The 27909-nt window shown below is 41.4% G+C and overlaps 1 long non-coding RNA gene across 1 annotated transcript in view; it reads right to left on the minus strand.

Annotated features, from left to right (window-relative positions):
• Positions 1-27708, minus strand: part of LOC102416306 — an 84820-nt gene extending 57112 nt beyond the window's left edge. The window contains exon 1 of the long non-coding RNA XR_003111281.2: positions 27456-27708. This is a non-coding gene — a long non-coding RNA (uncharacterized LOC102416306). The remainder of the gene's footprint in view (positions 1-27455) is intronic.
• Positions 27709-27909: the final 201 nt, after the last annotated feature.

A 27909-nucleotide genomic window follows, 5' to 3' on the forward strand; every position in this document is an offset into this window, starting at 1 on the left:
GCTTTGATTCTAGTCACTGTTATTCAGCAAGCCCCAGGGTGTCTCTTGGTCCCATCTAACTTGCCAGGACACATAATTTCATTAACGAGACTTCCAAGGATTCAGTTTGAGTCTCTCCAACTAACAATGTAAACAATAACAGGATGTTATCATTCATCTCTCACTCACATTATGTCAGAGACTGAGCTGAGGACTTTATATATGCGTGATTTCACTTAATCCTCACAACCATTTGATGAGGCAGGCACTGTTAATACCCTAGTGTGCAGATGAAAAAACAGAAATTAAGAATAAAAGTGTTAACTTCCAAAAGGTCAGATAACATAACTGGGAAGATGAGAGGATTTCTTTTCCTAATACTCATTGACCTGGAAGGCAGCTGTAGACCTTAATTAACTGGTTAGCTAGTTAAACTGAGACATTGAGTCTGGAGTATTAAATAATTTTTCTAACACGATGGCAGACAAAGAAAACATAGTCCAGCCACGAAAAGAAATTTCGAAGTAACCAGTTTCTTACTTTGATGAATGCTTCTTAAAATCCCATTTCTCCCCATCCATCTCCCTCCCAACCCACAGCCTCTCTAGTTCCTTGCCACACTAACCACCCTAAAAATCTCCTTTCCCACTCCTAGCCGTCCTCTCTGGCACAATTCCTTCTCTTTTCTTATTCAGATTTCTCATCACTTCTCCCATTTTGATTCATAAAAATCAACTATGCAGGAGTTCTGGGCAATCTCCTGCCACCGTGTAATAGGGTAAGCACACGTTGAAACTCAGGCCCACTCTCCTTCTTGCCCCCAAATTATACCCCCCAAACAGCAGTTATGCACAGGGCACTGGAAGGACGCTTCTCAAAAGAAAAAGGAAAAGAAAACACTGAGCCAGAGAAAGCCAGACCACTCTGCAGTTGGCAGGGAGAAGAAAAAGTCTGAAATTTTCCATATGTTTGTCATTTTGATTCTGTGACATTTATTTGTATATTTTAATCCCTCAACTAGCCTTAAATGTCATGGATTTGGGGGTTTATTTTGTAGTAACAGGAAACCACTGATGAGATTTGATGAAGAAAGTGACTTAAAATTATATATAGACATTGGAAGATAGTCTGGCCACAAGGTAAAGGCTAGATTGGAGAAATGAAGGGTGATGAGTGACTAGAAATAATTTCCTTTTTTCTTTTTTTGGCCTCTTCTCCATTGTTATTAAATAATTAAATAATGCATTGAAGTTGTATTATATGAGAAGGTCAGTATTGGTGAGAGAAATATAAGTGTTTAAGTTTCATTCTGTCTGTGATCATGGCTAATACCTCTACTTGGAACTCTCAGACATAACTGGATGAGATGTCAGAGGTACTAGCCCACAGAGCCTGGCACATGGGAGTCAATATTCATCATATTCATTCTTACCCATTGCACAATTGAATATATGAATAAATATGGTCTGTGGTCCTGGGCAGGCACATAGGGACAAGGACTAGTGACATTTCAGTTATTATTGCTATATAACTACATCTGTCCCAATATGCTGGTGGTATTGATCTTGGGTGGCCTCAGTCTGCAGCAGTTTGAAGTAGGATTTTGGTCCACTGTTAGAGACTGAAGTTGGTCCGTGTCAGTGAGAGTGCCAAATTCTAGCCACTAGCCACCAGAGACCAGTGGCTAGTGACGAGGCCCTGGCTTGTTGGCTTTGTAGAAATGAATTTCCACAAAGAGACAGAAAGTAGTGAAACAAGTAAAGTGTTTATTAGGAGGAAAAAGAGTATTTTGAATAGACACACATGGGTGGGCTGAGAGAGAGAGAGTCACGCCCTTGTGGTAGTTTGACTCACTTACATGGGGTATTTCTTCTGCATTCCCTCTGGCCAATCATCTTGCTTTGCTTGACTCTGAGTTCATAGTTGACCATTCAGGAATGACCTAAATCAAATCCCTTACAATTATACAGTGGAAGTGACAAATAGATTCAAGGGATTAGAACTGATAGAGTGCTTGAAGAACTATGGACGGAGGTTCATGACATTGGACAGGAGGCAAAGACCATTTCCAAGAAAAAGAAATGCAAAAAAGGAAAATGGTTGTTCAAAGAGGCCTTACAAATAGCTGAGAAAAGAAAAGACCTGAAAGGCAAAGGAGAAAAGGAAAGATATACCAATTGAATGCACAGTTCCAAAGAATAGCAAGGAGAGATAAGAAAGCCTTTCTCAGTGATCAATGAAAAGAAATAGAGGAAAACAATAGAATGGGAAAGACTAGAGATCTCTTCAAGAAAATTAGAGATACCAGGGAACATTTCATGCACAGATGGGCACAATAAAGGACAGAAATGGTATGGACCTAACAGAAGCAGAAGATATTAAGAAGAGGTGGCAAGAATACACAGAAGAACTATACCAAAAAGATCTTCATGACTCAGATAATCACAATGGTATGATCACTCACCCAGAGCCAGACATCCTGGAATTGCAAAGTCAAGTGGGCCTTAGGAAGCATCACTATGAACAAAGCTAGTGGAGGTGATGGAATTCCAGTTGAGCTATTTCAAATCCTGAAAGATGATGTTGTGAAAGTGCTGCACTCAATATGCCAGCAAATTTGGAAAACTCAGCAGTGGCCACGGGTCTGGAAAAGGTCAGTTTTCATTCCAATCCCAAAGAAAGGCAATGCCAAAGAATGCTCAAACTACCACACAATTGCACTCATCTCACATGCTAGCAAAGTAATGTTCAAAATTCTCCAAGCCAGGCTTCAACAGTATGTGAACCAGGAACTTCCAGATATTCAAGTTGGATTTAGAAAAGGCAGAGGAACCAGAGATCAAATTGCCAACATCTGTTGGGTCATTGAAAAAGCAAGAGAGTTCCAAAAAAAACATCTATTTCTGCACTATTGACTATGCCAAAGCCTTTGACTATGTGGATCACAGCAAACTGTGGAAAATTCTTAAAAAGATGGGAATACCAGGCCACCTTACCTGTCTCCTGAGAAATCTGTATGCAGATCAAGAAGCAACAGTCAGAACTGTACATGGAACACCAGACTGGTTCCAAATAGGAAAAGGAGTATCAGGGCTCTATATTGTCACCCTGCTTATTTAACTTCTATGCAGAGTACATCAAGAGAAATGCTGGGCTGGGTGAAGCACAAGCTGGAATTAATATTGACGGGAGAAATATCAATAACCTCAGATATGCAGATGACACCACCCTTATGGCAGAAAGCAAAGAACTAAAGAGCCCCTTGATGAAAGTAAAAGAGGAGAGTGAAAAAATTGGCTTAAAGCTCAACATTCAGAAAACTAAGATCATGGTATCCGGTCCCATCATTTCATGGCAAATAGATGGGGAAACAATGGAAACAGTGACAGACTTTATTTTTGTGGGTTCCAAAATCACTGCAGATGGTGACTGCAGGCATGAAATTATAAGATGCTTGCTCCTTGGAAGAAAAGTTATGATCAACCTAGGCAGCATATTAAAAAGCAGAGACTTTACTTTGTCAACAAAGGTCTATCTAGTCAAAACTATGGTTTTTTCAGTGGTCATGTATGGATGTGAGATTTGGACTCAGAAAGCTGAGTGCCAAAGAATTGATGCTTTTGAACTGTAGTGTTGGAGAAGACTCTTGAGAGTCCCTTGGACTGCAAGGAGATCCAATCAGTCCATCCTAAAGGAAATCAGTCCTGAATATTCATTGGAAAGACTTATGTTGAAGCTGAAACTCCAATACTTTGGCCACCTGATGAGAAGAACTGATTACTTGGAAAAGACCCTGATGCTGGGAAAGATTGAAGGCAGGAGGAAAAGGTGACAACAGAGGATAAGATGACTGGATGGCATCACCAACTCAATGGACATGGGTTTTGGTGGACTCGGGAGTTGGTGATGGACTGGGAGGCCTGGCGTGCTGCAATTCATGGGGTCGCAAAGAGTCGGACATGACTGAGTGACTGAACTGAATTGACAATTTTCCCCTGTATGCGCAGCATCCTAGCCAAGATGGAAGAGGCCTAGAGGTAGTTTGACATCACCTTGTATGGGGTGACACCTCCTCCATTTTTGACCCCCAAGGAGCCTTTCTGAAGACATGCAGTTGGGAAGATCTCCTTGACCTTGAGAATGAGAAATATGTGGTTTCTCTATCTCTTATCTGGGCAGGGCTCAGTTCCTCTCTGCCTCTGCCTTTACTGTTATCTTTAAGTGTCCACCAGAGGCAAAGTCCAGCTATTTACCCTGTTCCTGTTGTTATTTCTATCTGGAAGTGTAAACAGGAGGCTGGCTATAAATGTCTAACCAGGAGCCCATCTATCTCCTGCCTCAGTACATAGAAAACTGTTTTGATTCAATAACTGGAAATTTAAAAGTAAATCAAGTTTAAGGGGATCACAATGATATTGACTTAGGACATTAACTGAGCTTTAAGATTAGAAGACTTTATTATCTCTGTAACAATCTGCCACTCCCACATGTAGATGAACTACAACCCTTTATTTATTCAACTAAATATTACTGATGACTACTTTGGCCAGGAATTATAATAAGGATAATACAGAGATGACAAAGAAGGGGCAAAGATCAGCCATAATGAAATAAGATGTAAAGAACTCATGGGGAAAATAGTATTAATACAAGTTTCCATAATTAAGGTATACACTGACTCATAGCAGACCAAGATAGAGAGGAATGTATAAGTTATGGGAGTGGGAGGTGGAGCACTCTTCACTGGAGGAAGAAGCATATTGCTACTGACATTGTTTAGAATCAGCAATGCATGGTGATAACAAAAAGCAGGCTGACCCTTAGTCTGTTTTAGTACTATTTTAAATTCTCCACAGGCAATATACCCGCTTTGTGCCTGCCACCAGGGCACACTGCTCTCCCCCTACCCCCTCTCCCATCCCCTTGATGCCAACTGCTGTATGAGCAAAGTGAAAGAAGAAACAGATCTTTTCTGAGGAAGTTACAGAAAGAATAACAGGATCACTGACATTTAAAATGACTTTTGAGAAGAAATAAGAATTCATCCAATTATTTTGAATTAGAATATTATAAAATATTAATTCCCTACAGGACATTTGACCTCGTTGTTCTATGGGGGTACTTCTACTCATTTACACTTGTATTTGGTACTGTGTGTGTGTGCTCAGTCACTTAGTCATGTCTGATTCTTTGTGACGCCATAAAATTGTAGCCCACCAGGCTCCTCTATCCATGGAATTTTCTACACAAGAATACTGGGGTGGGTTGCTATTTCATTCTCCAGGGGACCTCCCTGAGCCAGGGATTGGACCTGAGTCTCCTGTGACTCCTGCATTGGTAGATGGATTGTCTACCACTTGAGCCACCTGGGAAGCCCATATTTGGTATTACCTCCATCCATACTCAGCTAAAACTACCACAGCTAGTTTTCAATATAAGTCAATTATTTTGTTCTTTCGGCCTTTTCACACTTGGGAATACCCAGTTTTGCTACCAGAAGGGAAGGGAACCCTGAATGAGGCTTGTGGGCTGTCTCTCCACACACACTGATACAGGAGAGGTTCTTCGAGAAGCTGGCTTGGAGGCTGAGGTTAGTGTGTAGAATGTTTATTAGAAAGTGCCTGTGGAGGGGAGGTGAAGGAAGCAGGATTAGCTGAGGGCAAAGTCAAGCTGGGATGCAGGTCTCAGAAACAGCTTCAGCTGATGCTGAGGGGAGTTCTGGAGCTTAGATGGCCCTGTTGAGTTGTCCCACTTTGCACTGAAATGACTGAGTCTTTATACCCCAGTCAGTCATTGGCTGTGGGCTCCCCAGGAAGGTACATTCCTATATAAGGCAGGACACTGAGCAGCAGTCAGTCCCAGCCCTGAAATGCTTGGTCCGTGTCCACCTTTTGTCTCACCACATTCTAGAGAAAAAGAGTCATTTGACATACTTCTGTCTTCCTGAGCATTTGTCCTCAGTAAGAACCACACAGCTAGATAAAGAACCAGGCTGCCAGCTCCCCTAGCTCTCTCCGACACCTTTGGTTGATTTCAGTAACCGACTGTTTGGATTGCTTGTATTTCTTCTCTTCTCGTTCTTTAAATTCCCACTTTTATGTTTAGATTCACCAATACAGAGTGAGCCCTTGAGACCACAGGCGCCCTCCCTGGGCCTGCACCCTTAGTCCCAATAAAAGCAGAAACCCATGTCTATGCTTTCTCTCCCTCTCTACCTGTGACCTCACTGTGTGCTCACTGATGTGCCATATAACTTCCAGGACTTTAAACAATAAACATATATTTTTTTAGTTTTTTGATGGTTATTGCTGACAGCTTTTTGCAATCATAAGAACCACAAGGCAGGTCCAGCTACAACATTGGTTATCTAAAGGTTGAGACTGTCATAAAACACAGGATATCAATTCTTCCCAAGTTGATACATAAATTCAATTCAATCCCAATCAATATTTCAATATTTTATTTTATGGATATCAGCGAACTTCTAACACTTATATGGAGGGGCAATAGGCCCATACAATATTGAAGGAGGGCTTATTCTATCTAACTTCAAGACATTCTATAAAGCTACAGTAATCAGGACAGTGTGGTATTGGTGAAAAAACAGACAAATAGGTCAAAGGGACAGAACAGAGTCCAGAAATAGATAACCATAAACACAGTTAACTGATGTTTGACAAAGGAACACAGGCAATACAATGGAACAAAAACAGTTTCTTCAACAAAAGATGCTGGAACAACTAGACATGCACTTGCAAAAACTGAAATCTAGACACAGATCTCACACCTTTGCAAAAATTAACTCAGAAATGGATCACAGGTATAAATGCAAAATGAAAAACTATGAAACTCCTAGTAGATAATATAGGAGAAAACCCAAATGACCTTGGGTATGATGATACTTTTTTAGATACAAAAGACATGATCCATGAAAGAAATAATTGGTAACCTGGAATTTAATATAATTTAAAACTTCTGCAGAGTGAAAGATAATATTAAGAGAATGAGAAGACAAACCACAAAGAAACTATTTACAAACAATAAAAGACTTCAAAATATACAAAGAACTCTTAGAACTCAATAATAATAATGATAAAAAAACTGACTTTAAAACTGGGCCAAAGATATTAATAGACTCCTCATCAAAGAATATATACAGATAACAAATAAGCATATTAAAAAATGCTCAACATCATATGTCACCATGGAAATGCAAATTAAAGCAACCATGAGATACCACTATACATCTATTAGAATGGTCAAAACCTAGACTGCTTATAACACCAAATGCTGTCAAGGATGTAGAAAACAGAAAACACTGCAGATGTGAATGGAAAAACGGTACAGCCACTTTAGAAGACAGTTTGGCTATTTCTTGGAAAACTAAAATACTCTTACTGATGATTCAGCAATCACGCACTTTAGTACAAAGAGTTGAAAACTTCTGTCCATATAAAATTCTACACAGGAATGTTTACAGCAGACTTATTAATAATTCCAAAGTTTGGAACCCATCAAGATGTCCTTCAGTAGGTCAATGGATAAATAAACTATGATACATCTAGACAATGAAATATTATTCAGTGCTAAAATGAAATGCGCTATCAAGCTGTGAAAAGATGTAGAGTGATTTTATTACCAAGTGAAAGAAACCAATCTGAAAGGCCACAGTACTGTATAAATGCAACCATATGACATTCTAGAAAAGGCAGAACTATAAACACAGTAAAAAGAAAAGTGGTTGTCAGAGTTGGGGGAAGGGGAAGAGATGAGCAGACAGAGCACAAAGGAATTTTAGGGCAGTGAAAATACTCCGTATGATTGTCTTAGTCCATGCAGGCACCTAAAACAAAATGTTACAGACCAGGTAGCTTATAAACAAGAGAAACTTATTTTTCACAGTCCAGGGGCTGAAAGACAGAGATCAAGGTGCCAGTATGCTAGGGTGAAGGCCTCCCTTATAAGTGGTTGACTTCTCCTTATTTCTTTACATATCAAAAGGGGCCAGGGAGCTCATTACTAAGAATACTCATCCTATTCATGATATACCCATCTAAATGCAGAGTTCCACAGAATAGCAAGGAGATATAAGAAAGTCTTTCTCAGTGATCAATGCAAAGAAATAGAGGAAAACACCAGAATGGGAAAGACTAGAGATCTCTTCAAGAAAATTAGAGATACCAAGGGAATATTTCATGCAAAATGGGCACAATAAAGGACAGAAATCGTATGCACCTGACAGAAGCAGAAGATATTAAGAAGAGGTGGCAAGAATACACAGAAGAACTGTAGAAAAAAGATCTTAAAGACCTAGATAACCATGATGGTGTGATCACTCACCTAGAGCCAGACATCATGGAGTGAGAAGTCAAGTGGGCCTTAGGAAACATCATTATGAACAATGATGGAGGTGGAAGGGATGAAATTCCAGTTGAACTATTTCAAATCCTAAAAGATAATGCTATGAAAGTACTGCACTCAATAAGCCAGAATATATGAAAAACTCAGCAGTGGCCACAGGTCTGGAAAAGGTCAGTTTTCATTCCAATCCCAAAGAAAAGCAATGCCAAAGAATGTTCAAGCTACCACACAATTGCACTTTTTTCACATGCTAGCAACATAATGCTCAAAATCCTTCAAGCTAGGCTTCCGCAGTACGTGAACTGAGAACATCCAGATACTCAAGCTGGGTTTAGAAAAGGCAGAGGAACCAGAGTTCAAATTGCCAACATACGTTGGATCATAGAAAAAGCAAGACTTCCAGAAAACATCTACTACTTCTTCATTGACTACGCTAAAGCCTTTGACTGTGTGGATCACAACAAACTGTGGAAAATCCTGAAAGAGATGAGAATACCAGACCACCTGACCTGTCTCCTGAGAAATCTGTATGAAGGTTAAGAAGTAACAGTTAAAACCAGACATGGAACAACAGACTGGTTCCAAATTGGGAAAGGAGTATGTCAAGGCTGTATACTGTCACCCTGCTTATTTAACTTCTAGGCAGAATACATCATGCAATATGCTGGGCTGGATGAAGCTCAAGCTGGAATCAAGATTGCCAGGTGAAATATCAATAACCTCAGATATGCAGATGACATCACCCTAATGGCAAAAAGTGAAAAGGAACTAAAGAGCCTATTGATGAGGATGAAAGAGGAGAGTGAAAAAACTGGCTTAAAACTCAACATTCAAAAAACAAAGATCAAAGCATCTGGTCCCATCACTTCATGGCAAATAGGGAAAAAATGGAAACAGTGACAGACTTTATTTTCTTGGGCTCCAAAATCACTGTGGATGGTGACTGAAGATATGAAATTTAAAAGACACTTGCTCCTTGGAGGAAAATCTATGACAAATCTAGACAGCATATTAAAAAGCAGAGACATTACTTTGCTGACAAAGGTCAGTATAGTCAAAGCTATGGCCTTTCCAGCTGCCATGCATGGATGTGAGAGTTGGACTTAAAGAAGAGCATCGAAGAATTGATGCTTTTGAACTGTGGTGCTGGAGAAGACTCTTGAGAGTCTCTTGGACTGCAAGGAGATCAAACCAGCCAATCCTAAAGGAAATTAGTCCTGAATATTCATTGGAAGGACTGATGCTGAAACTGAAGCTCCAATACTTTGGTCACCTGATGCAAAGAACTGACTCATCGGAAAAGACTCTGATACTGGGAAAGATTGAAGGCAGGAGGAGAAGGGGACAACAGAGGACGAGATGGTTGGATGGCATCAACTGACTCGATGGACATGAGTTTGAGCAAACTCTGGGAGATGGTGAAGGACAGGGAAGCCTGGCATGCTGCAGTCCATGGGGTTGCAAAGAGTGGGACACGACTGAACAACTGAACAACAACAATGTCCTATTCATGAGGGCTCCACCTTGGTGACCTCTCAAAGCCCTCGTCTACTAACAGCATCACCTTTGAAGGTTAGGATTTCAACATATGAATTTGGTAGGATATACAACCACTCAGACAATAGCAATGATAGTATAATGATGGACGTATGTTATTACACATTTGTTTAAACCGATAAAATATACAAAACCAAGAATAAACCCTAAGGTAAACTATGAATTTTTGGTGATAATGATGTGTCAGTGTGGGTTCTTCTTTGATTTAAAAAAAATGTACCATTCTAGCAAGTGATGCTGACAATAAGGGAGGCCAAGTATGTTTGCGTGAGTGGATATATGGGGAACTCCCAACTTTCCACTCAATTTTGTTATAAACCTAAAATTGCCCTAAAAATTAGTCTTTTAGAAGATTTTTTTTTTTTAAAGGATTACAGTACATCACCATTTCTCCTTGCAGAGTAACCACGGGGAGCAGGACAGAACACTTCCCCATTTGTGACATCTAGTGGCTTTGCATCTGCATGACAACTTCTTAGGCAGAGAAGGAAAATCTGGCAGCAGGCCTCTGCTGGGTTTCTCCAGCTCCTGAAAAAACACCAGAGCACTCCTCTCTCCCCACAAGAGTTCAGCAGTGTTCCAGTTTAAGAGCCAAGTGGATTAAAATATAAGGCATCTGTCTGTCTGCAGAGTATTCATCTGGATTCAGGAAAGCACAAAAAATAAACTGCTCCAAAGGCTAAAAATGATAATGATAGGGAAGAACTGAAAAGCTAATTCCCATCCTCAGGCTACTCCTTAGCATCAGAAAGACAAGGAGCTGGCCAGCCTCTAGAGCAGCATCTTGTTTCATAGTGAGAGGTCACTCTCAGAATGAATGTTCAGGCTCAATAGCTGGTGTCTTCATGGATGCTGGTTTCTCAGGAAAGAACTCAGACATTGATCCACTCTTACATCATTTCTGTGACAATCGTGGGTTGGTAGTTGGAATCTTGTGTTTTTAGTAAATGAAGGTATTATGACTTCGCGTATATTATCTTACTAAATTTAATCCTCACAACAACTCCAGAAGGTAGGTCTTTTAATTCCCTATTTTGGTAAGTGAGAGTACAAGGGCTCAGAGAGGCTAAATAAAACTTGCCCTATTTACAGCTAGAAAGTAGCATTGTTGGCATCTGATTTCTTGTCTTTTGGCTTCAGAAGTACATTTTTCTTCCATATCACATTCATCCAGATAACAGCTTTGATAAACCAACTAATGTTCTTTGTTTTTCCACTGCTATTTTCCGCTTTCCTTGCCCTCCTCCTCCTCGTCCCCTGTAGCAAATATTCTGGGTTCATTGCCTCAGGACAAGGATGTAGCCAAACAGAAAGCTGAAACAGCCAGCAAATATTTGGGCTTTTGTATCCCAAAAGTCTAAGTAAGGAAGTTAGAGAATCAAGGCAGAGATCAAGAGTATAGCAAGAGTGCTGAGAAATGAAGCGGAGGGAAGTGGATGTAATTATTTTTCCATGACTGCAGAGCTGGGGTGAAGATGGAAGAAAAGACACAGGTGGGTCTTGGAAAGTGAAGCCTAAAAGCCTTTCTTCCTGCAAAGCCATCATAACAAAGAAGAACCCACTGCAGAAATGTTCAGAAAACCCCAACCTGGTGTACGCAAGAGAAAAGTGTCTGTCTGAGACTGCCGTGCCTTGCAGTAGTCTGGAAGTTGCTGGAGTCATCAGAGCTGTAGAGGCCACGGGCATAGAAGCAAAGCATGTTCCCAGACAACTGGGTTGGGCAGATGAACCCAAGTTGTAGTTTAGGCACAGCCCTGGGAGGTGGCAGGAACCTAAATTGACTGCGTTTAAGTGTTTACCCCCTGGAAGAACTGAAGGACAAAATAAATGTCATGTTGAATTACAGAAAAATAAAATTATATTTAATAGCCACCTTGTATTAGTTTCCTAGGACTGCCATAACGAGTTACCACAAAGTGGGTGGCTTGAAATAACGGAAATTTAATCTCTGTGTTCTGGAGGCTAGAAGCACAAAATGAAGGCAGCTACAAACCCGTCCTCCCCACAAAGATTCTAGGGGAGACTCCTCCATTGCCTTTTCCCAAGTTCCAGTGCCTGCCAGCAGGTCCTGGCAATTCTTTATCACACCAGTCTCCACCTCCATCTTCATGTGACCTATTCTCGGTGCGTGTCCCTGTGTGTCCTCCCTTTTTATAAGGATATCAGCCATTGGATTCACGATCCATACTAATCAATAGGACCTTATCTTAAATTGACTCCCCTGGTGGCTCAGACAGTAAAGCGTCTGCCTACAATGCAGGAGACCCGGGTTCGATCCCTGCGTTGGGAAGATCCTCTGGAGAAGGAAATGGCAACCCACTCCAGTACTCTTGCCTGGAAAATCCCATTTGATTACATCTGAAAAGACCCTATTGCCAAACATGTTTATATTCACAGATACCAAGGTCCCCTCTCTTTGAGGAGATGCAATTCAACCCACTGTACACCTGAATCTGTGGTCTGGGATTGATACCTGCTACTCAGATAAGTTTGGTGTGGAGGGGGTGACACTGTGCAGGGCTGAGAGCATCCATGTCAGGAAGGCTGGCCCCAGTCCAGTGTTAAGGTGACATGAGACCTTGAGCAAGGCAATTAGCCACTAATGGTCTTGATTTCTCCATCTTTTTGGTGTCTGGGATAGAGTCTCTGATCCTTTCCAGTGCTGACATGTCATGATTCTGCTGAGCCTGAATGGAGGAATGGATGAAGCCTTTCCCCACCCTCCACTCACACAAGACTCTGCTGCTCTGAGAACACTTCACTCTTGTGATACTTCCCTCCTTGCTGGCCCATTCCTCTTACCATCAGGGTCACAAAAGTATTAGACGGCAAATAGACATATTGTCTCCTGAAGGCTGCTGTAAGGACAATCTAGATTCCAGACAACACACAAGTATATTGACAAGGGATTCAGTTTTGAAATGCTAACACTACAGTGAGAACTTCTTTGTGCAGGGTCAAGCTACGTGGTTGCCAAGGGAAACCAAGACTCAGTTCAGAGAAAAAATGCCAGAGAGGCAACACAAGGCTTTGAGTCTGCATGATTTTTGTTAAAACTGCAAATGCATCCTAGAAAGAAAGCAATAACAGAGAAAAGCCAAAGCCAGTGAACAAAGGCCCACCCAGGCTCCTACTATTCATCTCTGGTGAGAACTAGTGAGCTGCTGAAGTGGGTGGACCCCAGCCTGCACCAGGAGGCAAGGGACATTCTCACTCAGACATGGAGACTATCTCACGGACTTCTCCCACGAACAAGACAGTTGGCAGAGGCAGAGGCCTGGCTGCAACTGGGCTTGCTTTTCAATGCCTGAAAGCTCTGTAAGTAAGAAACAAGCAGCCACTGGGAAAGACTGAAGAGCGAGGCTCAGGATCTCAGAGAGGTGGTTAGAGCTCTGTGCTCTGGAAATGGACAGGCTGCCTGTTGCCACAGTTACTTGATGTGAGACTTCCTGTAAGTTATTATCTTTTCCAAGCTTTAGATGAAATGAAGGTTATTATTTTAGCACGCATCTCAAGGTAGTTGTGAGAATTAGAGATGATTAGGTCAAGTGCTTCATGGAGTATTTGGCACAAGAAAAGGATCTAGTAAGTGTTACTTATCATGTTACAGTAAATGACACTAAAAATTAAGTGGTACTAAGGCCACACAGCTAAGCAATGACACCTCTGAGGTAAAAATCCAAGGTTCCTGACTCCTTAGTTCTTTCACAAAACAATAGAGAATCCAAAAAGGAGAAGCTAGGAATACTTTATTTACTTAACAAATGGTTATCATGTTTGTACAGGGCCAAGCACTGTTTTAGGCACTTTATAAATACTAAGTCACTTAAGCTTCATAGCAACCTATGAGGCAGGCACTAATATCATCACCATTCGTACGTGAGGAAAATGAAGATAAAGCAGGTCAGTGACGTTCCCAAGGTCACTCAGGTCAATGGGTACTGTGCTGTGACTAGAGGTTCTGAAGAAATTAAATAAAATAGTGAAGTCGCTCAGTCGTGTCCAACTCTTTGCAACCCCATGGACTGTAGCCTACCAGGCTTCTCCGTCCATGGGACTCTCCAGGCAAGAGTACTGGAGTGGGGTGCCATTTCCTTCTCCAGGAGATCTTCCCAACCCAGGAATCGAACCCGGGTCTCCCACATTGGAGGCAGACGCTTTAACCTCTGAGCCACAGGGAAGCCCTATATAAAATATGAGTAGAATTTTACTTAGACCATTTCTCATTAGTTAAAACATATTATTCTTCCTAATAAGTATTTTAACTTTTAAGACATTTACTGGACTAGATGACGCATACATCTAAAATCCCCAGTTATCCATGACTAAAAGAAGCCTAAGATTTCAGCCTGTGCGATATAAATTGATAGCTCATCTAGCTAGCAGCAGTTTCACAAATTGCAAAAACAATTCTATGTGATGGTGACTATTTTCCGTAAGACAAGCCTTATAGAATCTACAGAAAATTAGCCTCCAAATTCTAAAGTTTCCAAGAAATTATTTAAAAACTAACCATTAAATGTGCTAAATGTCTTATAAAAGCATAGAGAACACAAATTAAACTTTATTTGATGACTTTGGTCTTGCCTATCAATATCTGTATCTACCCTGTGTTGCTTGCTGTACAGTGAGATTTCAGGTTTGAAGCCCCTATATACACCCTTGTATTGCTGTTGTTGCTGTTTAGTGGTTAAGCCGTATCCGACTCTTTTGCCATCCCATGGGCTATAGCCTATCAGGCTTTTCTGTTCATGGGATTTACCAGGCAAGAATGCTGGAGTGAGCTGCCATTTCCTTCTGCAGGGGATCTTCTTGACCCAGGGTGGATTCTTTACCACTGAACCAGCTGGGAAACCCATACCCTCACATGCTCTATGATAAAAAAAAAAGACTCCAATGGCTCCAGAACAATGCACTTGGCCCAGGACAAAGCAAAGTAAGGTCATTAGCCAGCAAAGAGATGGATTCTTATCATGCTGAAAGTGTGATCAAAAGGTGAGCTACTGAAACCTGGTTGATTAAAATGAAAAGGAGGAATCAAGGGTTATTCCCAAGTGGCTGGCAAGAGTTACAGGGGAGAGGTGTGAAGTCTGCCCTGTGCTGAAAGGAAGAACTTGGAAAGAAGAGAGAGATCAGCATACAGCACAAAACTAGTTCCATTTTAGACATACTAAATCTGGAAATCCCTGTGAGGCATCCAAGTGGAGCTATCGAATAGGCCATTAGTCCTAAGTTGTGAAACTTAGTGGGGCCTGGGGTGGAAATAGGAATTTTAAGTTTCCAGCATACCATGGCAATCATCAGATTTGAATGAATTCACCTATACAAGGGCTTCCCTGGTGGCTCAGCTGGTAAAGAATTCGCCTGCAATGCAGGAGATATGGGTTCGATTCCTGGGTTAGGAAGATCCCCTAGAGAAGGGAAAGGCTACTCACTCCAGTATTCTGGCCTGGAGAATTCCATGGACTCTATAGTCCATGGGGTTGCAAAGAGTCGGACAAGACTAAGCGACTTTCACTTTCACTTTCTTTCACTTCACATAAGGGATGTAAAGTGAGGAGAAAAAAGCTTCTAAGACTCATGCTATCAGAGGGCCTGGGGAACTCCAACAACTAATGGCTGAGTAATGGAGAATTAAGTCAATGAAGGAGACTGAGAAAAAAATGACCATAGAGATAGAAGGAACACCAAGAATGTATGGTATGAAAGCCAAAATCAGAAAGTGGTCAACTATTTCAAATGCTATTAAGAGATGGTATAGGATAAGGCCTAAAAAGAATCCAATGGAGTAGTGCTGTGGATGTCACTGGTGACTCTAGCAAGAACAGTTTCAATGAAACAGTGGGATGGAAATTATACTATATGAAGTTGAAGCATAAAGGTGACCCCATTCTGGCCATGGCAGAATATTTTGTAATTGGATTAATGTTATGGCTGAGACTATTATAAGAACTTGATAAAATATACCAAACAACTGCTTGACACTGAAAAACCATAATACAGGCCCCATTAGTCTTGAGAGAAGGAAGCGTAGAAGGTGAGTTCATAGAGCCCCTGGATTTTCATCTGAGATAGTTTTCGACATTCAAGCATGGGAAAATAGGGCCTGAGTAGAGAGTGACTGTCTTGCAAGAGCAGGGCACACCAGAAGCAGATTTATGAGAGTGGGAGAAATTCAGAAAAAGAGCCCTGAGAAAATGGTATATATATCCCTGTACATTGTTGGACAATGCCTCAGCTGCACATGGGTAGGGAAGAACTCTACAAACCCAGATGAAAACAGCAGCTTGAATGCCAAAAAGCTGATCACATATTTCAGCAGCATGAAGTACTGAGAAAACAGAGGTTAGAGTTTACGCCCTACCGAAGAGAAGATGCATCAGTAAACAAAATTTTAGTGAAGACATTAGATGGGGAATCAGTGAGAAATAAGTTCAGCCAAATAAGGTCAAGTAAGGTAAAAATTTAACAATCTAATACTTTGGGCTTCCCTGATAGCTCAGTTGGTAAAGGATCTGTTTGCAATGCAGGAAACCCCAGTTCAATTTCTGGATTGGGAAGACCCGTTAGAGAAGGGATAGGATACCCACTCCAGTATTCTTGAGCTTCCCTCGTGGCTCAGCTGATAAAGAATCCACCTGTAATGCAGGAGACCTGGGTTCGATCCCTGGGTTGGGAAGATCTCCTGGAGAAGGGAAAGGGTACCCACTCCAGTATTCTGACCTAGAGAATTCCATGGACTGTATAGTCCATGGGTTGCAAAGAGTTGGACACAACTGAGCAACTTTCACTTTCAATCATACTTCAGCAGGACTGATCTACTTGCTCCCCCCAAAATAAATAAATAGTTGTCTTTGAAAGTGTCAATTACATATTGGCACTTGCCAAGGCTATTTGCCATCTGGCTCTGTAGTTTGAATCCTGTGTTGCTACAGCTGGTGACCTTGAACACACCCTGAAGAGAATCCAGGGTGGAAAATGAGGCACTTTGTGTTCCAGGAAAACTGGTGGAACAGGTCTTTAGATAGACATTTTCAGAAACTGACTTCATGATCCCAATCTTTGCATCTCTTCATGTCTAGAAAAACACTAAATCCCTTCATGGCGACATCAGCTCCTTGTGACTAGCAGAAAACCTTTCGTAGGATAAGTGCTTGATTGCATGAACTCCCCCTTCACCAAAATCACATATGTTGACCCTTTTATTACCTCTTTGGAACAGCTTCTAAGAGCTATCTGAGGTGCTGTCTCCTGGGCCACAGGCTTCATTTTGCCCCAAATAAAACTTCTCTCACAACTCTCATGTTGTGCATTTCTTTTAGTCAACAAAAGAAATCAACAGATCATCTATAGTTCATTTTGTGTTTATCTTCAGTATCTAAACTTATGAGGCATGTTAACAGATAGGACGCAGTAGTTTTGCTAAAGCTAAGAAGAAGGGAAAAAAAGATGCACATGTGGCTCAGATATTAGAGGAAAAGTTTATCAACTAGTAGAAAAGGATGAAAGTAAAAAAAAAAAGTGTAATTTATTAAAATATCAAATGGACATTTTAGAATGTGAAAATATAATATTTGAAATTAAGAAATCATTAGATGAGTTTTCCAGCAGACTGAACACAGTATAAGACAGATTGGCAAACTAGAAGATGGGTGAATAAGAATAAGCAAGAGAAGAATCATAGTAAAAAATATTATATAGAGGAAACAAAACAGATAATAAGAGATAGGTAACTCCTCTGTCAACAGGATTCTCTAGACAAGAATATTGGAGTGGGTTGCCATTCCCTCCTCCAGGGGCTCTTTCTGAGCCAGGGATCAAACCCACCCACATCTCCTATGGCTCTTGCATTGCAGGCCCCCCTGAGCCACCAACAAAGCCCCACAAGGCATGATTAAGAATCCACCTTCAGTGCAAGAGATGCTGGGTCAGGAAGATCCCCTGGAGGAGGGCATTGCAACTGTATTCTTGCCTGCAGAATCCCATGGACAGAGGGCTGGTGGGCTACAGTCCATAGGGTCACAAAGAGTTGGACACTCCTGAAGTGACAGAGCATGCATGTATGCACAAGGCATCATCAAATGTATAGATCTGTAAAGCTGGGGTACTGGAAGGAGAAAAGTGAGAGAATGGGACAGAACCAGTATTCAGAGAGATAATGGTCTATTCAACAATGCTTCTTCCTTATTTTTCAAATCATTATTACATTCTAAAATGGTGATTTTTTTTCTCAAAGTCTAATATCTGGTAACCATTCTCTTGTATTTTTTAATGCCTGCTGTCTTAGTCAGGTTGGGCTGACTAAAATGCTGTAGACCAGGTGACTTAAACAGCAAGCATTTTTTCTTACAGTTCTGGAGGCTGGGAAGTCCAAGATCAAGGTTTCTGCAAATCTGATTCAGTTTCTACTGAGGATACTTTTCCTAGTTTGCAGATGGCTGCCTTCCTGCTACATTGTCACATGGTGGACAGAAAGCAAGCAAGCTCTGGTCTCTCTTCCTCTTCATATAAGGACACTAATCCCATCATAGGGCCCCACTCTCATGACCTTACCTAAAACTAATTATCTACAAAAGGCCCCACACCTCCAGATACCATCACACTGGGAGTTTGGGCCTCAACCTATGAATATTTTTTTGTATGCGGTGTGAGGAAGGGATACAAACATTCACTCAATAACCCCTGCTATGTACACTGGATAAGTAGAAGAGTTGAGCTTAAAGGACAGGTCTGTCTGATTCCAGATGATTTTAATGACTGTTCTTTCTTCTACATCATGTTGCATCCCTCCTCACCTAATGGGCTTCGCGCCAAAGCTAATAAATTCTCTGTGTCCTATCATAAGGAAAACCAAACTATAGCCTGTGGCCCATACCTAGCCCACCATTTGGTTTTGTAAATGAATTTTTTATGGAACCCAGCTGTGCATATTCATTTATACATTATCTATTGCTGCTTTAGCACCACCATGGCAGAACTGAGTGTGTGCAACAGACACCATAAATCCAGCAAAGCCAAAAGTATTTACTCTTTGTCTCTTTACTGAAAAAAAGTTTGCTGATCCATGTCCTAGCTCATTGCAAAAAGAAATTTGATTACTGTAATTTAAGAAGCTCTCATTGGCATTAACTTCTTCATCAACAGGTTAAGTACTATTGACTTATCACTTCTTAATATGAAGTGATGATACTGATGTTCTGGGAGAGAAGATAGTTGTTGGTGCTTGGAATCAGAAGTAGTACAGTTTCAGCCATTGATGAGCAATGTACATAATTAATTTTAGATCTGTAGAACAAAGTTGGTCTCTTGGGATAGAATCTTTTAAGAATGGGGAGGTGAGTAGACTCACAGTGGATCTCCCTCCTCAGAGTAGGAAGGAGAAAAGGTCTAGCCCTCATTATCTCTCTGATCTGTCTCCCAAGTTTCCTCCTCCTTGCTTATTCTACTCTATGCACACAGATCTTCTTGCTCTTTCCTACTGATTTCAAGTAATCTCCCATCTTAGAGCTTTAGTACTGACCACCCACTCTGCCTGCTCCTGCTAAGTTGCTTCCGTCGTGTCCAACTCTGTGTGACCCCATAGACGGCAGCCCACCAGGCTTCCCCGTCCCTGGGATTCTCTAGGCAAGAACACTGGAGTGGGTTGCCATTTCCTTCTCCAATGCATGAAAGTGAAAAGCGAAAGTGAAGTCGCTCAGTCGTGTCCAACCCTCAACGACCCCATGGACTGCAGCCTTCCAGGCTCCTCCGTCCATGGGATTTTCCAGGCAAGAGTACTGGAGTGGGGTGCCATTGCCCACTCTGCTTAGAACACTGTTTTTTCTGATATCATTTCAGCTAAGGACCTCATCTCCTCCAAGTTTGTTTTTTTTTTTTTTTTATCAAATATTGCTGTTTGCATGAGACTACTCAGACATCAGTGACAATGCATCCAGCTGGATTGCCCCCATTCTGCTCACTATTATTTTTCCCAAAGTTGTTTTCACTTTCTCTACTTTGTAATATATTCAGTTATGTTTATTTTTATGGTGTGTCTATCCCCTAATAGGATATAAACTCTAAGAGAGCAGGAATTATGGGGATTTTTGCTTTTAACTGATGTTTTGAAAATATTAACATCTAGAAGAATGATAGAAACACAGTTCCTGCATATCATATATTTATACATTTCTTGAATAAAAGTGTATAATTCAAATTTTGTTCTGGTGTCATGGAAATATTTTTAGGGCAATTTGGATTTATCATTTGGGGATTAGTCCATGTGTAAGTTTGACTGAGAAAATCATTTTTCCCTTCCTTCCCTGTGATAACTGTCCCTCTCTTTCCTACCCAACCAATAGCAAGTGTCTCCCAGAGACTTCTGATAAATGAGACTTTCACAAGTCTTCTAAACTCATTAACCAAAATACTTCAGTAAGGCTTTTAATCCAAGTCAAAAGCTAGAACCTAAAAGCTAGACACTGATTTCAAGCCATTAGGGTTAACCTAGTAATGTGGGATAGTAACTTTCAATACTATATTCACACCAAAACTCAAGTTATATTACTAAAAAATTCACTAGTTAATATCCCTCATTCATGTTAGAATTGGTTTTTCAGTCTACATTGCTTTTTCCCCCACTCCTTCCAGGGTATCATTATGTTCTTTATGCCTTATTTCTCTAAGTATAATAAAAATACATTAGGAGTATTCATATACAAATTCCTGGCTTCAGACCAGGTCTGAATGCAGAAATTGGCATTATATAGCAGAACAATTACCAACAGCAAAGTCTTTTTCAGAGTTCTTATATGTTTCCCTTTCACTACACAAAGGATTAAATAACATAGAATTTTCTATGCTGTAATAAAATCACCCATTTCCAGCCTTTTAACTGATAGAGAAAATTTGTTTAGTTCAAAATGAGATTAGAAATGATAAGTTCTAGTAGATTAATTCATATCTAATTATCACTTTTCAGTCTGTAGAAACACAGTTCCAAGATACTTAAGTTGAAACAGTTTGCCTAGAAATTGATGTAATAGAAGCTTGATTTTCTATAGAAAATATTTCTTATTGTTTTGAACCATATTCTAAATTTCCAAGTATAGATCTATTGAATAAATATCCACGTCTGTTCAATTTTATCATTTAAATATATTTCCAAGATGGGGAGAGGGTAACTCTTCTTGCAATAAACATCTTGTGTTGACTCAGGACAACTAAATTCTTGCAGATATTAACTTAGCTTGTTCTCTTTTCTAGCATTCAGATTTAAAACAATCTATCTGGTTTAGTAATAAATAAGCAAGAATTGTTCAAAGCACCATGTAGGGTTCAGTCACATCTTGGATTATAGGTCTCCCAGAAATATCTCCTCTGAGATCTGCCCTGATTCTTCAACCAACCAGATATGATCTAAAAGAGATGGGCCCTGGGGGAAAACTCAGGAAATGCTATTAGACCCTTCTAAATGTGTATTCCTAGAATTTCTATTATCACGCATGGTGTCCCAAGATGGCAGCACAGTGACTTAGATATTCAGAACCTGGAGACAAATGGAGAAAGGACACAGTGATCTGCATGAATTGCCTTTATGCAAGATGCTCTCCACTTGTAAAAGCCCATACGAAGTACAAACATCTGGAGTCATAAAAATCATACATGTGCAATTAGTTCCCATCAAGATAGAGAAATGGGGACCAGACTTATTTATTTTGTCTTCAACAACAACCACTAATATATATATATATATAAACAATGGTTTCAGATATTGAACAACATTGCACAAGACTGCAATCCCTGATAGAGGATAAACAGTTGAGGCAACTAAAAATATGCTGTTCCATCTGAATACCTGACAGGTAGAAATAATTCACATCCTCAACTCTTCTTCTTTCATTTATCAGAATATGGAAAAGCATCCACTCATTCAACATATAGGTACTTACAGTTATAAACACTGAGAGCTAGGAATGGAGACAAGCAAGAAACAAGTAAACAATGAAATAATGAGATTTCAGCTGATGAAAAGTGCAAAGTAAAAAAATTAAAAAGTAAATGTTTTACAGGGACCAATGTACATGTGTGTGCAATGAGCGCTGTCAGTCGTGTCCAGCTCTTTGTGATCTCATGGACTGCAGCACTCCTGGCTCCTCCGTCCTTGGGATTTTCCAGGCAAGAAAACTGGAGTGGGTTGCCATTTCCTACTGCAGGGTATTTTCCGACTCAGTGATGGAACCCGAGTCTCCTGCGTCTCCTGCACTGGCAGGCAGATTCTTTACCACTGCACAACCTGGGAAGCCCAAGTACGTGCCTGTGTAAGTGCAATAATTAGGGAAGTCATTTTTAAGACGACATTTGAGCAGAGACCTGAAAAATGAGGTGTGGAGAGCTAGAAAATGAACATTCTAGATACTATGGAAAACATGACATATGAAGGTCATAAGAATACGAGAAAACAGAGCAAGTGAAGGGAACCTGGATGAAAATGAGCCTAGGATGACAGGAAAGGGCCAGAGCAGGGAGGGCTTGAGAGTAATGGAAAAAACTTTGCATTTTATTCTCAATGAGTTCACTTTAAACTCAGGAAAGTTGAGCAGGTGAACAACATGATACAGTTCAGTTCCATTCAGTTGCTCAGTCATGTCCAACTCTTTGTGACTTCATGGACTGCAGTACACCAGGCTTCCCTGTCCATCACCAACTCCCAGCTTGCTCAGACTCATGTCCATCGAGTCCGTGATGCCATCCAACCATCTCATCCTCTGTTATCCCTTTCTCCTCCTGCCTTCCATCTTTCCCAGCATCAGGGTGTTTTCCAAAAAGTCAGTTCTTCGCATCAGGTTGCCAAAGTATCGGAGTTTCAGCTTCAACATCAGTCTTTTCAGTAAATATTCAGGACTGATTTCCTATAGGATGGACTGGTTTAATCTCCCTGCAGTCCAAGGGATTCTCAAAAGTCTCTTCCAGCACCACAGTTCAAAAGCATCAATTCTTCGGTGCTCAGCTTTCTTTATAGTCCAACTCTCACATCCGTACATGACTACTGGAAAAACCATAGCTTTGACAAAGCAAAGTCTCTGCTTTTTAATATACTGTCTAGATAGGTCATAGCTTTTCTTCCAAGGAGGCAGTGTCTTTTAATTTCATGGCTGCAGTCTCCATCTGCAGTGATTTTGGAGCCCCCTCAAAATTAAGTCTCTCACTGTTTCCATTGTTTCTCAATCTATTGGCCATGAAGTGATGGAACCAGATGCCATGATCTTAGTTTTCTGAATGTTGAGTTTAAAGCCAACTTTTTCACTCTCCTCTTTCACTTGCATAAAGAGGCTCTTTAGTTCTTCTTGCTTTCTGCCATAAAGGTGGTGTCATCTGCATATTTGAGATTATTGATATTTCTTGCATCAATATTAATTCCAGCTTGTAATTCATTCAGCCTGGCATTTCACAAGATGTACTCTGCATAGAAGTTAAATAAGCAGGGTGACAATATAGAGACTTGACGTTCTCCTTTCCTGATTTGGAGCCAGTCTTGTTGTTTCTGAACTGTGGTGTTGGAGAAGATTCTTGAGAGTCCCTTGGACTGCAAGGAGATTGAGTTCATTGGAAGGACTGATGTTGAAGCTGAAACTCCAATACTTTGGCCACCTGATGCAAAGAGCTGACTCATTTGAAAAGACTCTGATGGTGGGAAAGATTGAGGGCAGGAGGAGAAGGGGACGACAGAGGATGAGATGGTTGGATGGCATCACCGACTCAGTGGACATGGGTTTGGGTGGACTTCGGAGTTGGTGATGGACAGGGAGGCCTGGTGTGCTGTGGTTCATGGGGTCGCAAAGAGTCAGACATGACTGAGTGACTGTACTGACTTGTTGTTTCATGTCCAGTTCTAACTGTTGCTTCTTGACCTGCATATAGATTTCTCAGGAGGTAGGTCAGGTGGTCTGGTATTCCCATTACTTGAAGAATTTTCCGCAATCCACATAAAGGCTTTGGTGTAGCATATAAAGCAATAAAGCAGAAGTAGATGTTTTTTGGAACTCTCTTGCTTTTTCTATGATCCAGCCAATTTTGGCAATTTGATCCCTGGTTCCTCTGCCTTTTCTAAATCCAGCTTGAACGTCTAGAAATTCATGGTTCATATACTGTTAAAGCCTGGCTTGGAGAATTTTGAGCATTACTTTGCTAGAGTGTGAGATGAGTGCAATTGTGTGGCAGTTTGAACATTCTTTGGCATTGCCTTTCTTTGGGATTGGAATGAAAACTGACCTTTTCTAGACCCGTGGCCACTGCTGAGTTTTCCAAATTTGCTGGCATATTGAGTGCAGCACTTTCACAGCATCATCTTTTAGGGTTTGAAATAGCTCAATTGGAATTCCATCACCTCCACTAGCTTTGTTCATAGTGATGCTTCCTAAGGCCCACTTGACTTTGCAATTCCAGAATGTCTGGCTCTAGGTGAGTGATCACACCATCATGGTTATCTGGGTCATGAAGATCTTTTTGGTATAGTTCTTCTGTGTATTCTTGCCACCTCTTCTTAATATCTTCTGCTTCTGTTAGGTCCATACCATTTCTGTCCTTTATTGAGCCCATCTTTGCATGAAATGTTCCCTTGGTATCTCTAATTTTCTTGAAGAGATCTCTAGTCTTTCCCATTCTATTGTTTTCCTCTATTTCTTTGCACTGATCACTGAGGAAGGCTTTCTTGTCTTTCTTTGCTATTTTTTTGAACTCTGCATTCAAATTTGTATATCTTTCCTTTTCTCCTTTGCCTTTCATGTCTCTTCTTTTTTCAGCTATTTGTAAGACCTCCTCAGACAGCCATTTTGCCTTTTTGCATTACTTTTTCTTAGGGATTGTCTCGATCACTGCCTCCTATACAATGTCATGAACCTCCATCAATAGTTCTTCAAGCACTCTATCAGATCTAATCCCTGAAATCTATTTGCCACTTCTACTGTATAATCATAAGGGATTTGATTTAGGTCATACCTGAATGCTCAAGTGGTTTTCCCTACTTTCTTCAATTTAAGTGTGAATTTGGCAATAAGGAGCTCATGATCTGAGCCACAGTCAGCTCCAAGTCTTGTTTTTGCTGACTGTATGGAGTTTCTCCATCTTTGGCTTCAAAGAATATAATCAATCTGATTTCAGTATTGACCATCTGGTGATGTCCATGTGCAGAGTCTTGTGTTGTTGGAAGAGGGTATTTGTTATGATCAGTGCATTCTCTTGGCAAAACTCTGCCAGACTTTGCCCTGCTTCATTTTGTACTTCAAGCCAAATTTGCCTGTTACTCCAGGTATCTCTTGACTTTCTACTTTTGCATTCCAGTCCCCTATGATGAAAAGGACATCTTTTTTGGGTGTTAGTTCTAGAAGGTCTTGTAGGTCTTCATAGAACCACTCAATGTCAGCTTCTTCAGCATTACTGGTTGGGGCATAGTCTTCAATTACTGTGATATTGAATGGTTTGCCTTGGAAACAGAGTTCATTCTCTCGTTTTTGAGGTTGCACCCAAGTACTGCCTGAAATGATTGGCCATTCCCTAGGCAAGTTCTCAATCATCTACAAGCCCACAAAGCACAGCTGCCCGGCATCAGAGCTACCCACTCCTGCTTTATCCCCCTCAAGCAGCCTGTTGGTCAATAAGGACACAGATTTCTCTTTAAAAAAAATTTCACCCTGACCTCTGTGTGGAGAATAGATTGTATTTGATTGAGTGAATACCTAGAGACCAAATGAAAGGCCTTTTAGAAGTGGGGCCAGAAATGATAGTGGAGTAGAGTGGCAGTTCTCCATGTGGTGAGAAGTAATTGAATTCAAAATAGATACTAAAAGATATGCTACATTGTAGTTGCTGTTCTAAGAATAATGCAATGGCTCTTTTGATTGTACAACTACTATATACGGTGTGTGTTAGTCACTCAGTCATATCCAACTCTATAGGTTAGGTGCTAAAAATATTCCCATTTTAGAAGATAACGAAATAAAAGCACAGAGCAGTTAAAGTAACTTGTCAAATATTACAAGCTGTTAAGAGGCGAAACCTGGATTTGACTTCAGGAATCTAACTCTAGAATTCCTAAACACTACAGATACTGTGAAACCTACAGGAACTGCCAATCTCTCACTTCAGTCACATGGGCTTTCTTTTGGTTTCTCAAATATACCATGTTCTTTAATTATTCAGGGTATTCACATAAGGTTGTTTTCTTTCCCTGAAATACCCTCCCCCATCCCAGATTTATATTTTGTTTTCTTGGTTCTTTTTTGCCCTTCAGACCTCCCCTCAGCTTAAATGTCACCTCCTTATAATTGTATTCCCATTCCATCAAAAGTAGATATCCTCTCCCCCAGTTATTCTTCCTCACAGTACTCAGTTTCTGCCTTGGATGAAGTAGGAGGGGAAAGCAGGGGTTTGTATTTGGATGTGTTAAATTTGAGCTATATGTTAACATTCAAGTGGAGATGCAGGGTAGACAAACGGCTGTATAAGTCTGGAGTTCAAGGGAAATATTCAGGCTGAGTCATCAACATATATGGTATTAACAGTCATAAGACTAGATGAGATCAACAGAAAAAGGGTATAAATAGAAAAGAATGTGGAGTAACCAGCAAGACAGATGCCCAAGAAGTAGAAGAAAACCAAGTCAATGTGATTCCTGGAAGTCAAGTGAATGTAGTATTTACAGGCAGAGAAGGCAGTGGCACCCCACTCCAGTACTCTTGCCTGGAAAAATCCCACAGACGGAGGAGCCTGGTAGGCTGCAGTCCATGGGGCTGCTAACAGTCAGACACGACTGAGTGACTTCACTTTCGCTTTTCACTTTCGTGCACTGGAGGACGAAATGGCAACCCACTCCAGAATTCTTGCCTGGAGAATCCCAGGGACAGGGGAGCCTGGTGGGCTGCCGTCTATGGGGTCGCACAGAGTAGGACACGACTGAAGCGACTTAGCAGCAGCAGCAGGGAAGAGGAAGGGGCTCTCAGCGGCACCGACCAATGGCAGAATAGGGCTGTTAACTGGTTGCTGGTTGACAGTTGCTCACTTGGTTGGGAGGAGGGGCCCACCGGGATGCCCAGCCAACGGCTGAGGAGGACTGTTATAGTTTGTGTCTGTCTCAGTGGAGCATGCAGGCTGGAGCCAGGGAGTGAAAGGCCCTTTGTGCCTTGGGGCCCATCTGGGACCACCACTATACAAGTCCTGCCTAAGAGGAGGCACATCTCAGTTGGTGGCTCTCTCAGGGCCAGGTCCCCAGACCCTGCCCAGCTGTCATCACTGTGGGAGTCAGGCGCCCAGAATCCAACTGGCCCTCAGGCTCCTCAGGCCACTGGAAGGCAGGGGCAAGTCCAGGCCAACTGACTCTGCCATTAGGTCGCAGAAGTGGGAATGGGGTAGAGGTTCACTGCTTCCTCAAGGCATGGCCGCGGCCAATGGGTGGCCTTGGTGAGGACTCTGGAGTCCTGCAGGACACAGCCACAACCCTGTTTCATGGGCCACCCAGCTTACCCACTGGCCCAAGCTTCAGCGAGCTGGAGGGCCCTGGGAGAAGGCCGGGAACTGCCTCTTACCTCACTCTCCACCTGATGACCACCACTCACCGATCGCTGGCTGAATTCCTCACTAATGGCCGCTCCTTGACAGTTGGTTGCTTGTGGGCAGGACCCACTGCTGCACCAACCAATGGCGCAACGGGACCGCTAACAGTCGCTTATTGACAGTTGCTTGTGGGCGGGACCCATTGCCGCACCCACCAATGGCTGAGCAGGACCACTAACGGTCCTTCACAACCGTTGCCTCATAACGGGGTTGGGGGCAACAATAAAGGCACACACCACCTGCTGAGGGCACTCAGCTGTGCTCTATTACAGAAGTACCTCAGTTCAGAAAGGTCTGCAGTTTATAAGTGTCAACTACAAAATATAGTCACCTGGAAGTAAAGAGTTATTTTATTTGGTGCGAATGTTTAGCTCAGGAGACAGCATCTCAGTAGCCCTGAGAAAACTGCTCCAAGGAGGCGGGAGA

This window comes from Bubalus bubalis, chromosome 9 (genome assembly GCF_019923935.1).
Source record: "Bubalus bubalis isolate 160015118507 breed Murrah chromosome 9, NDDB_SH_1, whole genome shotgun sequence".
Classification (NCBI taxonomy): domain Eukaryota; kingdom Metazoa; phylum Chordata; class Mammalia; order Artiodactyla; family Bovidae; genus Bubalus; species Bubalus bubalis.